The 13,545-nt window shown below is 35.8% G+C and overlaps 1 long non-coding RNA gene across 1 annotated transcript; it reads right to left on the bottom strand.

Moving 5' to 3' along the window:
* Window positions 1-1,889: 1,889 nt before the first annotated feature.
* On the bottom strand, window positions 1,890-6,558 carry LOC144961761 (uncharacterized). The gene is made up of 4 exons (XR_013643272.1): window positions 6,319-6,558; window positions 5,483-5,648; window positions 4,280-4,441; window positions 1,890-3,477 (listed from the first exon to the last, which is right to left on the bottom strand). It is a non-coding gene; the product is annotated as an uncharacterized LOC144961761 (long non-coding RNA).
* Between the last annotated feature and the right edge of the window lie 6,987 nt (window positions 6,559-13,545).

The following is a 13,545-nucleotide window of genomic DNA, read 5'->3' as shown; positions in this document are numbered from 1 at the left end:
CTTCTCTAGGCAGTTGGCGCGAAATAAATATAATGTCAGTCTTTCTGAGTTAATTATTTCAGGGATTTGGTACAGAGAACTTTAATAAGATTAAGAACTGAAAGAAAAAAAGTCTTCTAAGGAAACATGCTTTTTATTATATTTATATTTACAAAATGCAAACATAAAATTGGTGGACTGGGCCATCAGGTAAAATATGATGCTTTAGAGTTAGAGATCGATTATTATTTATGCCATTTCAAGGGAATCAATTACTAAGTCAGTTGAGCTATGCGGGAAATTAAAATAGTAATATTTGTGACTCACCGCCTGAGAACGATATGTAGAGAGTGCGTTTGTAGATGCAAAGAATTGAATATATTTACAAAAATTTTGTTAAAAATTATTGGCGCAACATCCACTAAACGTGCTCAAAGCGCTTTACAATGGGATCTGGGCCAACAGCAACAATTAACATTTAGGACAGGTCATGAAGCCTGTTAGGCAATATTACATTTTTTTGTTTCGAACTGAGACAACCCTGTTAACGGCCAGGTACTCATTTTACACCTGAGTACGGTGAGAGAATGTGAGTAACGAGCCTTTTCCAAGGACTCAACTATGCGTTGAGTGAGGCTCGAACCCAGGACCTTCCAATCCAAAAGCGAGTGTCATACCACAAGACCACATAGTCGCACGAAAAAATATGAGACTTGGATTAGATTAATTTTTAATTGCGGAGAGTGAATGTAGTTTATTGATTTATTGTAGAGTGATTATCTAAATTTTAAATATTTTTGATTATTTTAATTTTAAATTCACTTTCTAGCATCATTTTACCTCGAATACCTTTGTCAAGTGTGATCCATTAGCTTGATTTGGCATAATATGTTTTAATTCAACTTAAAAAGGGGGTTAGCCATCCTATACACCATTTTAAAAATAATGACTCATCATCTAAATGTGATATAATTTTCATTCCGAGTAGGTTTTACAAACAAGTGTTGTTTTCATTTGTTTTTAAATTTTACTTGCAGCATATCTGGTGAATGTTCCCATGTTGTTGCAGTAATCCTTACACTGAAGAATTGGCTGCAAGCTGGATTACAATATATACCTGCAGATCCAAGCTGCACCAGCCTTCCACAACAATGGAGTAAACCTCGTGGCCCAAGAACTGATCCCGAGCCCATTACCTCCATGGTTATTCCCAAACCACGTAGGAATGTAAAGCTGCGACCATTCATGGCAGCTATTGGGGACAACAGGTAATATAATGCATTCAAATCATTGGGACAAAACAATCTGCATTGTTACAAGGGTAGATTGTTTGATTTTAGGGGATTTACAGCGCTTGCGACACAATTAAATCATTTGAGTGCCAGATGATAGGGGGAGAAGTTGTAGATCTGAAGTTGAAAGTATCAAAGGAAAAGCAAGACAAAGAGATATGGTTCGAAGGGGGAACAGAAGATCCCATGAACAATATACTGATGTGCCTACTTTGGCATTGTTAAAAGTCCCACTCAAGCAAAGGATACTGCAATGAAGAATATGCTCAAATGTTGACATATATATATATATATATATATATATATATATATATATATATATATATAATATATATATATATATATATATATATAACTAATAACTATTAATTTTCATAACAGAGAGATTATATACCTACAGGGAGAGATAGCATCTAAAAAAGGTTTTATACATTTTGATTGTCTCCCTGTCAACTAAGGGTCCCTGCCAGGATGAGGGGGAAAATATGAACAAATTTAATCTAAAACAAAGACAGAGAGCAACATGGAAAGGGAAAACAGATTTGGGGGATGGAAAACACAGTAAGTGACCTTTCCTCCCACCATGGGAGGCCATAAAACCCATCCAGCTGGGGCAAATTGGTTGGTTTGCAAGGTTCTAAATTTTGTTTGTAAGTATCATGCATATATAGCTGGGATTCACTTCAGTTTCCGAAGCATGAAACAAAAATAATGATTGCTTACTAACGATTTGTAGGGATGCTTTCCATCATATCTATGAGACCCAGCTATCCTGTTACCATATGTGGACAACATGGTTAAAAAACTAAAACTACCTCGACAGAACCTGGAATCTTTGCTGCTTTGGTAGACGATCAATCTGTGATTTAAGTTTTAGATGTGATTGTATCCGATAAAGATAATAATATCAATCCAAATTATGGTGGGCAACTTGCTTTTAATTCCTTTCTTGGTCATTTTGGAACAATTCATTTGCAATAAAAGTATTTTTATAGCAATAAAACAAGAGAAATAAAAATAGGAAAAACAATAAATTTATATCAAAGGAATATAGTCATAAACTGTAGATTTCTTAATATACCTCTCTGAAATTTTAATATACAACTGGTGAAAAGTCGTTTTTATTGGATGAACATAAGTTATTAGGCCTTTATGATTTTAAAAATATAATGCAATCTTCTTATATATTGTTCAGTGACTTCCTATTGCGTTTTCCATGACAATTCTGTGTCTGGCAATGTGGCAATTTTTTTTGTCTTAGAGACCTCTGGTGCTGTCATCTGGGCACCTTCAGAGACAAATGGGGGAATCCAGAGTCTAAGCCCCAAATTCTCAACCTCCCTTTGAATTATGAAACCCTTGTTCACCATTACCCCATCTCCCAGTTTGACCATATTGGTTTTAATCAATTTCTGCAATAGGAGTAGCAGACCACTCCTCGTTGTAATCTCCTTGTCAGAGATGGAGCGCGAAAACAACATACTTACAAAAGTAAATGCCCCAGAAGGCTCCACTCCCACAAGAGCTTTCAACTTAGTCGCGGACTTATAGTCTGAATACAATAGATTTTGATTTTTAAGGCCTTGGGCCTGTTTGTCTTTATCTCTATACCATCAAGAAAAACTAGTGTGTCCGGAAAATCTTTTTAAAAATGTTGTAGAATATAATTCTTGATGGTGTCCCGATCAGGCCATACTGGCAAACTGTCAAGCCTGAAATACAAGTAATTGATCCATGCCCTAAATAGACATCCTGCACCATTTCTTGATATTTTAAATAAATTGGCAAGATTCAAGAAAGTGTAATTTTGGCGCAATTTCATCATAACAAGTAACAATTGATCTATAATGGGCAAGCAACGTGTTGCTTTCATTTGTGTTGATATGGTAAATTACAATTCTGTATTGTTTGGTATGAGAAAGATGAATATTTTTACAAAATCTTCATACACGAAACCAGTGTAGCTCTTTACAGCTTCTTTCGGTCCGTGATGGTGCAGGTGTTCAATGGTCAGTGAGTGACTGCATTTATCTGCGTCCGTTTTTGGGTTTTTTTTTTGACAACAGCAGCCTCTTAAGTTTCTCTCCTTTTAATAATTCTTGGGCGTGAAGTCTCTTAGACTCCTTCAGTTATTGCTTAAGCACAAAGACTTCTTCTTTCAGTGATAAGTTCTCTGCAACCACTGCTAACAGTGTCATGTTAGAATCTGAAATAAAATAAAATTATTTTTGCAATTAGTTGTCCAGCAGAGACTAAATCAACAAACTAATTTAATTGATCTGGGTAAGAATATTGGATCTATTGAGACCACCCACTTTTACTTTTACCCACTTACAATGTCTGGAATTGCATTAACAGTACTATCCAGTTAGAAGTTTGTTTTTTCTCTGTCATAGGTATTCTATGTATGAACAGTGTTTTATTTAAGTCCAGATACATAGAGACTGGGTAGCCTGCATATCTAATACCCAACATTTTGGATATGCAGATTAAGACTCTGACACCTGTACATCTTTGCCTTTTTTTAAAAGGTAGTTGCAAGTCAAGAGGAAGGGAATTGGAGAAAACATTTATGTTTCCATTCTAATGGGCCCGAGAAAAGTATTTTAAATAGAAATTGCTCAAGGCAGCAATTTGTTTGACTTCAGACAATCTATTTTTTTTTCAGGCGGTTAAAATAAATTTATCACATATTCATAAAATCATTGATTTTTAAAAATATATTCTTATTCTTTTCATGCTTTCTTTTTTTATTTCCTAGGCTCCTCTCATTGGTGAGAAGACTGTGTCATCTGAAACTTCTATCAGTTGTTGGGACTTCCATGTCCGATAAATTTTGACCCTCCAGAGCGTGGTGAAATATAGTCATGAGTGGCAGGATGTATCTATCAGCACTTCGGATGCCCAAAATCTTGAACGTTCAACTGTTCAACAGGCTCACTGTGCTCTTTCCACATAGTAAAAATTATACAATTTGGCATTTCTTTTATGTGTTATTAAAGTCATACCTAAATTTGGAATAACCCTTTGTTCATTTTCCTTGTTATCCCTTAGTTCATTTTCTTTGTTTTCAGTCTCCCTGTTGACCACTTCAGTATCCATTGGGTTCTGGTGCGGATCCATTTTCGGGATTGGTTGCTTCAAAATTAAGTGTTCTTTCATGACCCTCTCTGAAAAAGAACAAAATGTAAACGTTTCTGACATTGATATATATGTTTATGCATGTTATGGTCTTGTGGTAAGACATTCTCCACCAGGTGGGGGTACATTGAGTATGTAGACCAGACATGACGACAATAAGGCGCTATGACTATCTTTTAAGATTACCATCCAGGTAGTTTTATTTTTTAAGTGCGGTTATGTGGTCTGGAGTATGTCATACATCTTTGGACCAAAAGGTCTGGGTTCGCATCCCGAGTGGTCACAGAGGGACTCAAACAAGTCAGAATGTCATACCCCGAGATCTCAAAGCTATAAGACAATAAGCAAATAAATGCTAAATTTACTCCTTGGGTGGGGTTCCTGGCCTTCCATGGTGGGCAGGGAGGTGTACATACTGTGTCTTCTACTTCTATCCCCGTATATCTGTTTTTCAACTTGCATTCTGTCTTTGTCTTGGAATGAGATTACATACTTGGTTTTATCCTGGCTGGGAGGGAAACAGTCAAATGCATAGTTATTGTTTTTGGAGATGATAATCTGTTCTGTGCTTCTTTTTTTTACATATAATAATTATCTGGTTCCGATAGCTCAATTGGTAAAACACTCGCTTTACATGCTGGTTCGATTCTGGACCCATGTCTCTTGCTCACACAGTGGTGGCTGGTCTGTTAGGCCTTGAGTCTTGAGGAAAGTACTTTGTGATACACTAGCACCCCTACAGAAGGATGAAATGCACTGTAAAAACTGGAGTAATAAAATCTGGCTACATTGGTCATATGGCTCTGAAAAAAATTGACTACTTTTCCTTTTCTCAATTTTGGGGGTCGTGGAAATTATTTTGTTCAACCGGATCAAAATCAGACATATTGATCAACACTCACTATCACCCTTGATAATTTCAAACAGTAAAGCAGGATTCAACTCATTTACCTGAACCTGCTACTGCTATCAGGAAGCAAATGTCATTATTAATAAGAAAACACACTGAGAATTTAAAAACCCATAGCCACATGACATGATTAAAGAATAGATAACGGTCAAAAACTCACCCTGATACCATTCCCTGATCAGAATCCCTCACCCTCAGAGGTTAAAGCCGACGTTTGCTTGGTGTTAATTTTGTTCTTGGCTTTGGATATTGAGTTCCAATCGATAACTTGACTGAGCAAGTTCAGGATCGGGGAATCTTTTAGTCGGCTCACCATCTTTGAAATGCTGCAATTTAAGTTGGAAAGATAAAATGAAATTATTTGATTTGACAGCATCAGTAAAACATGTATCTTCTCTTGTTTTCTTGTTATTATTAGTTAGAACAATAACAACAGTAACAACATCTACTGTCAATGTCTCCCACACTATTATCACCGTACAGTGAATATAGCCTTCCACACCATTATAGTGAATATAGTCTCCAACACTATTATCACCGTACGGTGAATATAGCCTAACCATTATATTTAATATAGTCTCCCACACTTTTATCACCGTACAGTGAATATAACCTTCCACACTATTATCACCGTACGGTGAAAATAGTCTCCCACACACCGTCAGGCTATTATCACCGTACGGTAAATAAGAGATAAACATCGTATCTACTTGTCTTAATCTGTACTAATAAATGAACGGCTCAAATAAAGTATCCTCTAAGTCTCTAAGATCGTTCTACTTACTTCAACTACAATGTTGAATTTGATTGAGACTTAGACTTAGAGTCTAGACCAACTCAGCCGGGAGTCACGACTCTAAAGTCAACGTGAAAAGTGAAAAGAGAGAAATGATGTTTACCGAAAGAATCATAAAACAAACTCTGGCCAAAAAAAAATAAAAAAATCAATTTTAATATGATAATGATAGATATAAATTGTGTTGAATATCAACTTACCTTAGAACAAATGTAACGGTTCTTGTTGATCCTCGCTAAATTCGGCTGATTGTGAGGGCGAGCGCAAGCCCTGATCCATCGCTTGCATCGAGGTTTGTCGATCCACGGCTTGATAAAAGGAAAAATTCGTACGCCTCCCGATCTCTCCGGATATCAACTGTCGCTGTCACGAAGGCCCCATTGACATTTTTTACCCATATTTTCTTTAATTTAAAGAATTCTGCATCAGGCTTAGTCTAAGACTACACAGCCATTACTATTGTTTATAAACAACCACCGAGCCATGTCCGAATGCCATATCCGGGTCAGGGCTCTGTGTGTCACGAATCTCGTGTTTTGATTGGTTAAAAATCTACTGGTTAATTGAAAGCAGCAATCCAAGATGCTTGGGACAGAATAACTATTGATGATATTTGTCGTTCAATTGCTTCTTGGAAAAAACGCCTATGTACTGTAGCATCACAAAACGGCGGTTCGACCGATCACGTATAAAGTTTTTGAAATCCTGACGCAACTTTGTTATTGTGTTTTTAGGGTACGTTTTTATAAAGTCTTGTAGAATAATAACTACTTGTTAAATTTTTTTTCCCATACAAAATGATAATTGTGTCAAAAGAACAAGTGTCTATTTTTATTACTCTTAAAATGGAATACATCCAAAGTGGGGCCTTTTATTTTCTTTCACTCTATATATATATATATATATATATATATATATATATATTATATATATATATATATATATATATATATATATATATATATATATAAGCGCCGTTATTATCAATACATTAGACAATAGGCAATGAGTTCAGTTGTCACGTGAATTTTAATTTCTTTGTTGATCAACCTATGATCCCGTTCATTGAACGGGCACCTATGCTTGTTCATTCATAAAAGGGGGGTTCCTAAAGTGGCTGACACTGACATCAATCGTTATTTCATACGTGACTAGCATTCCAAATATTGAACCCGCTTCAAAGCGGTAATATGTTTGGGCGTTTAGACAATTAATACTGAATCTATACCCAAAGATATGAGACTTGTACCAAGCATGCAGCCTTCAAGCTATAAATGATATAGATGATGCAAGCCTGAAACTTTAGAACAATTAACCCGATCTACTGAAAGTTGTACACAATTCACAATTTTTCAAGACAATAAGGTGAAAAATTTTAATTCGACGATTGATGTACAAGGTGTTCGGTAAAAAGGGTAGGATTATAAATTGACACAAAATAAACACATTGCAAATCAACAATTTAAGACGTACTTCTCAAATTTTGAAGTCAGTTGTCGACCCCACATTTTGTGTAATGATTGTGCGTTGCCTTCTCCTTATTGTCACAAAACAATGATTCACGCTTATTTTAGTAATACAAACGTGTGAAGGGAGTTCATCTCACGTGGTATATTTCAGTATGCTCAGCAACCTTAACACTCTAATATTAGATTACCAATCCTTTAATGGCCCTCTGTTTGAATTAATTTCAAATTAGTGAATACTTATCATTCAACCTTTGATCACGTAGCCACTTATATAAAAGATGATTGCTTTAATTTTCATAACTCACTTCTCTCAAGAACTTACGCCTGACGGCCACACTATTCCATTCCTCATATTATTTTAAAGATTGATATCTTTCTGTCGGAACTTTGTGGAGCACTTCACTAATTTTGTTTTCCACCATAAAGACTCCGGAGCTTCTTTCTCGTCTTTGCCAGTTAAAGTGCTGGCAATATTCGTATCATCTTAAACAATTCATCATTTGTTCTTTTTAAATATAAGTAGTACATTCTTTTTCAACAAGATGGGCACCTTCACACAATATTAAAACCGGAAGACGTAGGTTTGGAAACTTTCGATATCGTGATTATTGAACGTCTTTGGTATAACCGCAGAGTGTCATCATCACTTAGCAAGGAAAAAAATTGCGTTTAATTAAACCATTTCCCAAGTTATTGTCGAATGACCACAAGTATTTGCGGCCATTGGAACTCATATAATCACACACCTGAGTAATTGGCCGGTTCGTCGACCGAAGGTAATAAAAATGCGAGCAGCTCGCATCCGATAGTAATGAAATTCACGCCTTTGGTTTCACAATCAATTCTAATCTAGCTCAAGTTATTATTCCTATATTTTGTGTTATTAATCAAATTGTTTAAATGCGATAATTATCAGTTTCTTAGAATATACGATAGGTTTATGACTACAAAGTAATTATTATTACGAGGGCTGTCCCAGAATTAAGGTACGTAACGCCATAACTCATGGACCGTTTGTTGTATCTAAAATCTGTAAACTGAAAATCTAAGATCTATTCATTGCGCACCGGTGATGAAATTTTGAGAATAATTGATGAACAAACTTTTTTCTACGTTAAAACAAAGATATCAACCAAGAATACTTTGTGGCCTAAGAAAACAATTCGTGCGGTAATAGGATTTCTGAATGCAAAAGGAAAACATCCTTCCAAAATTTATTCAGAGTGGTAATTGGTTATGTGGAAAATGTTATGAACTTGAAGCGGGTAATCTTCTGGTGTAAAGAATTTCATAAGATCTGACAAGTAGGATAATCTACACCCAGGAATGTCGTTGTCTTCCCACTAACAATAGAACATTCAGCATGTTGAAATTCATATTCGGGAGGATAAACGGCTTCAAGAGCTATCCTTGGAATTTCCAAATCCGCTGTCCATAGAATAATTGAACATTTAGATTTAGAAAAGTGTCAGCCCGATAGGTCCCGAAACTGCTGACAGACGGTCGTAAGGATCATTGTGAATAAGTGTCTCAAAATCTCTTTTCGACACTTCAATGATGAACGTCAACTGTATTAGGGTCTTAGCGTTGACAGCATGCATGACTGCTTTATTGACCACATGATTGGTTCACCACAGTACACCAGAATGAAAGAGGGACTCGATGATCTGGAAATAGCCATCTTCACCACCGGCAAAGAAATTCATGGTGCAACATTCAGCAAAAAAATAAGACCACTGTGTTCTGGGACGCTAACTAATGGTGTTCCTTTGGTTGACATTTAAAAACTCGATCCGACAACAAATGCAGCGTGATATTGCAAAACATCAGACAAGTTGAGGAAGACACTGCGGCAAAAGAGACGGAGGGGGTGGGGGCATGCGAGGGCATCGCTTTCTAACACGACAAGACAACCCCACATACCGCAAACATCACACAAAACACTGGCTGAAACCTACTCATGGATGGATTGTTTATTTCACCACATCCTCCCAATAGCCCTGATCTGGCACCATCCGACTTTCAACTGTTCGGACCTCTGAACGCGCATGGCTGGAAAACGGATTGAGGACGTCGATGCACTGAAATCAGATGTTCAGAATTGGCTCAAATGTCTTGACGTCAATTTTTTAGGGTGGCTATATTTGCCCTTCGAATCCGTTGGACTAAAATGCATCGATAAGCATAGCAATTACTTAGCGAGTAGACAAATTGTATGTGCACCTGCTGTGTAAGTTTCATTAAATTTGCGCAACACATTTCGGAGCTCCAGACTTACTTATCTTAATTATCTGGGACAACCTTTGTATAATTGAATAATTATTGCTTCATTATGCGTAGACAATTCCCCTTACACTGAGAAATTCATTATAACTGGTGTACTATTTAAAATATTATACCATATCTTCGTAGATTATATCATATTATATAATTAGCATTGTTAATATACTTATTTTAATATGATGATGATGATGATGATGATGATGATGATGATGATGATGATGATGATGATGATGATGATGATGATGATGATGATGATGATGACGACAAAAAGGACGACAATTCTAATTCTAAAAAAAAAACATTTACAATAATAGTCCCGTTGAATATCTCGTCGATCGTATATGCTTCCAGGGAAGCAAGGCAACATTCTTTTGGATTATACTGTGGCGCTTGGGAGCACTTGACTTTTGTGATATTATAGGTGTCACAATTCACAAGGATTGGATTTAGAAGCATATAAGCCACAAAGATAAGGACGTGATGTATGTAACCCATTTTAGCTTGACTTAATGGCCTGAAAAATAGAAACATTAAAAAAATATTAGATTATATATTACATTGATATACCAGACAGTGTGTAAAACAAAATTTGGGTTGGTTTTAAAGATAGCAATCAATATATGGTAAATTTGGTGATTGTAATTACTTACAATCAAAAAGTATTACTAATGTCGAGTTCTCCAACGTCCTCTCTGTATTTATTATTTGTTTAGTAATCCTAAAAAATAAAACTGGAAAATTTATCTCTTTTATATAAAAATATTTTTAAACAACTTAACACATTCATTGTCGCACTTAATTGGGTTAATCAATGAGTCCAATTTTCATAGAACTGACTTTCTAAAATCAGATCTCCAACATTCAGTCTGATCCAAGCATTTTTTCAAAGAATAGAATAGAGGCTTCCTTGCAAGGTGAAGATTATTTGATATTTTAATTCACCATAGTCAGGAACATCGTTGTAAGATGACTATACGTTCACCACTGACTTTTCTGACTTCATCAAGACACAGTTGTTTTTTAACTTCACTTTCATCAGAATTATATCCTCATTCTTAAATAACATGCTTACCAATTGTTATACAATTAGTTACAATCAAAGTAATATATCGGAGGTTGTTAAAGGGTATCATACAAATACGGTCCTGACGATAGTGAATTGAAATCCCAAACAATGTTCACCCTACAGGTAAGCTCCGATTATTTTTATAATTTCAACTCACTGATTTTAATAAATATGTCATTAAAATGAGCTTTTAGAGTCACAACTGTGACTTATAATGTAAAATTATTTTTTGATATTGTTCAAAATGATTTATGTACATTGAAGAAGAACTTAAAGATCAAAGTGACTTAGAAAGTTGAACTGAAATGAAATAATTTTGAATTAAATTCTAGTAGTAGAAGTAGTAGTAGTAGTAGTATTAGTAGTAGTAGTAGTAGTAGTAGTAGTAGTAGTAGTAGTAGTAGTAGTAGTAGTAGTAGTAGTAGTAGTAGTAGTAGTAGTAGTAGTAGTAGTAGTAGTAGTAGTAGTAGTAGTAGTAGTAATAATAGTAGTGCCTATAGTAGAGGGGGAGGGGGCGAGGAGAAAAAGTCACGGGAGGGGGGCGGGAGGGAGGGTTGAATGAGCAATGTGTTAGACCGGCGGTCGAATCTATGAGAAGGGATTATAAAAAATACAGAACGGTAATACTCCTCCTCCTCCTCCTACTACTACTACACTTACACTACAAATGGCAGGTCTGTTGATTTTGCGAGTACGATGAGGTGTAACTGCAGAAATAATAGACCCCTGTACCGGCAAAGTATTTTCTTAATGTGGTGTTGCATTTTCTGATGATTTTATACATATCACTGAAAAATATTAGACCGCCGTCGTTCTTGGTTTGGGTGAGCAAAGATTCATAAAAGCTTGGAAATCTCCATTTGGAAGGTGATATTGATATTTTTCATTTTACACACTTCACCATTTGACCACAGTTTTTCCTACTGATCCCCTTATATAATAAAGAGCATGTTGGTGATACTCGCTTGGAGAAGAATGGGTCTGGACAAAAAGTAGCAAAGTCGGATCTGTTGCGTTGGGCCTTTCCCTTTATACAGTGGTGTTATCAGCTTCCTCTATCATGGTGCAGTTACATTTGTCTGATGGAAATACACCTCTCTTCAATAGAAGAGCTTTTAGACCCTATTTGAATTGGAGTGATGTGGAGTTGTTATTCCCTCCATGGCGATGTCGAATCCTGCTGAAAAATGAATCTAGACGGTCCTGAACCAATCTGTAGGTCAGCATATATTTGTAGTCGTGTTTTTATTGCAACAGATTGGCAAAATTGATGACAGACTTCCATGTGCAAAGGAATTCCCAACAAAGTCAGTTTCCTTACTATCACAAATAAAGAGTTTTCCACTCACATCTTGTAATCATTTCATATTTGCGATTACATTAGAAATCGTATTCACCTATATTTTCATGCTATTCCTGGTAATGGGACTTTTGAATCCTTATCCGAAAGGGCCTCAGCAGTTACATATATGAGAGATTTTATCAAACGTTTTAATGAACTATGCTGAAAGAGTTTGCCGTTCTAATTTTACATTCATCTTGTTTTTCTCAAAATTGGCATGTTTTCATTTAAAAACTCCTGTTTCAACCCTTTTGTTGGCAACTGTGGCAAACAGTGATCACTCTCGTGTACAGTATCTTCTCTCAAAACAAACTTAGTGTAAATGAAATGAACGCAACTTTTCTTTTTTATATATGTTGACAGCAAAATTTGCCGTGACTTCAAGATATCGTATTAAATGAAATGGACAAAATGCAACCAGTCAGTATAACCTTTTAAAACAATAAATATTGACAAAGAAAGATAGTACAACATAACGATTTACGCATAACACAATATATGGGTATAATATATATGGTTAGTTAGCAATTTGTATCAAATTTATAGTCCGGTGTGCCCGCGTTGAGGTGTATATCTTCAGAACCTTCTTATGGATGTTATAGAAAATAGGCTCAAACACTGGAATGTTTAGTGACATTAAGCCGATTTGTTTTCACCGGTTACAGTATCAAACTTTGAGATTTTTATTCTTTACGGTATCTAAAAAGCGAACGGTCTGGGATGAGTGAACAAATATAAAAACACTATTATACGCAGTGAATTGTGTTGGATTACGATCACTGAACTCCCCAGAGGCTTGACCAGCGGTTTACTTTTCACGAGATTCATGAGTACTACTCACTAACCTTGCCACCCTGGGTTTAAAATGACACAGCAAATTGTAGTCTTTGTACACACTTGACATTAACAATTGTTTCATTTTAACAGTTGAAAGCCAGAGGCGTAGCTGGCTATTAAGATGTCTGCATTCATTTTTTTTTAAAATGATAACAATATGGATTAAACATGCAAAATTGTCACAATGAGGAAAATTTTCAAGTATTTCTCCAGTGAGGCGAAGCGCGGAATTCTTTTTCATGGCATTGGCGAATAGCAATATTATTAACAGATTGCCCACAACAAGGAACTAAGAATGGAGAGGACAAATTAATAATTATATCAATTTGATAATGCACAAAAATGAAATGGATAAAGAATTTTAGATTCAGTTCCATTTCACATTATCACATTCAAAGCCCCCCCCCCCCCCTCAGTGAACAAGAATGAC

The sequence above is a fragment of the Berghia stephanieae genome, unplaced genomic scaffold (assembly GCF_034508935.2).
Source record: "Berghia stephanieae isolate SIO BIC M18660-M18661 unplaced genomic scaffold, UCSD_Bste_1.3 scaffold4, whole genome shotgun sequence".
Classification (NCBI taxonomy): Eukaryota; Metazoa; Mollusca; class Gastropoda; order Nudibranchia; family Aeolidiidae; genus Berghia; species Berghia stephanieae.
This window is presented reverse-complemented; position numbering and strand designations above follow the sequence as displayed.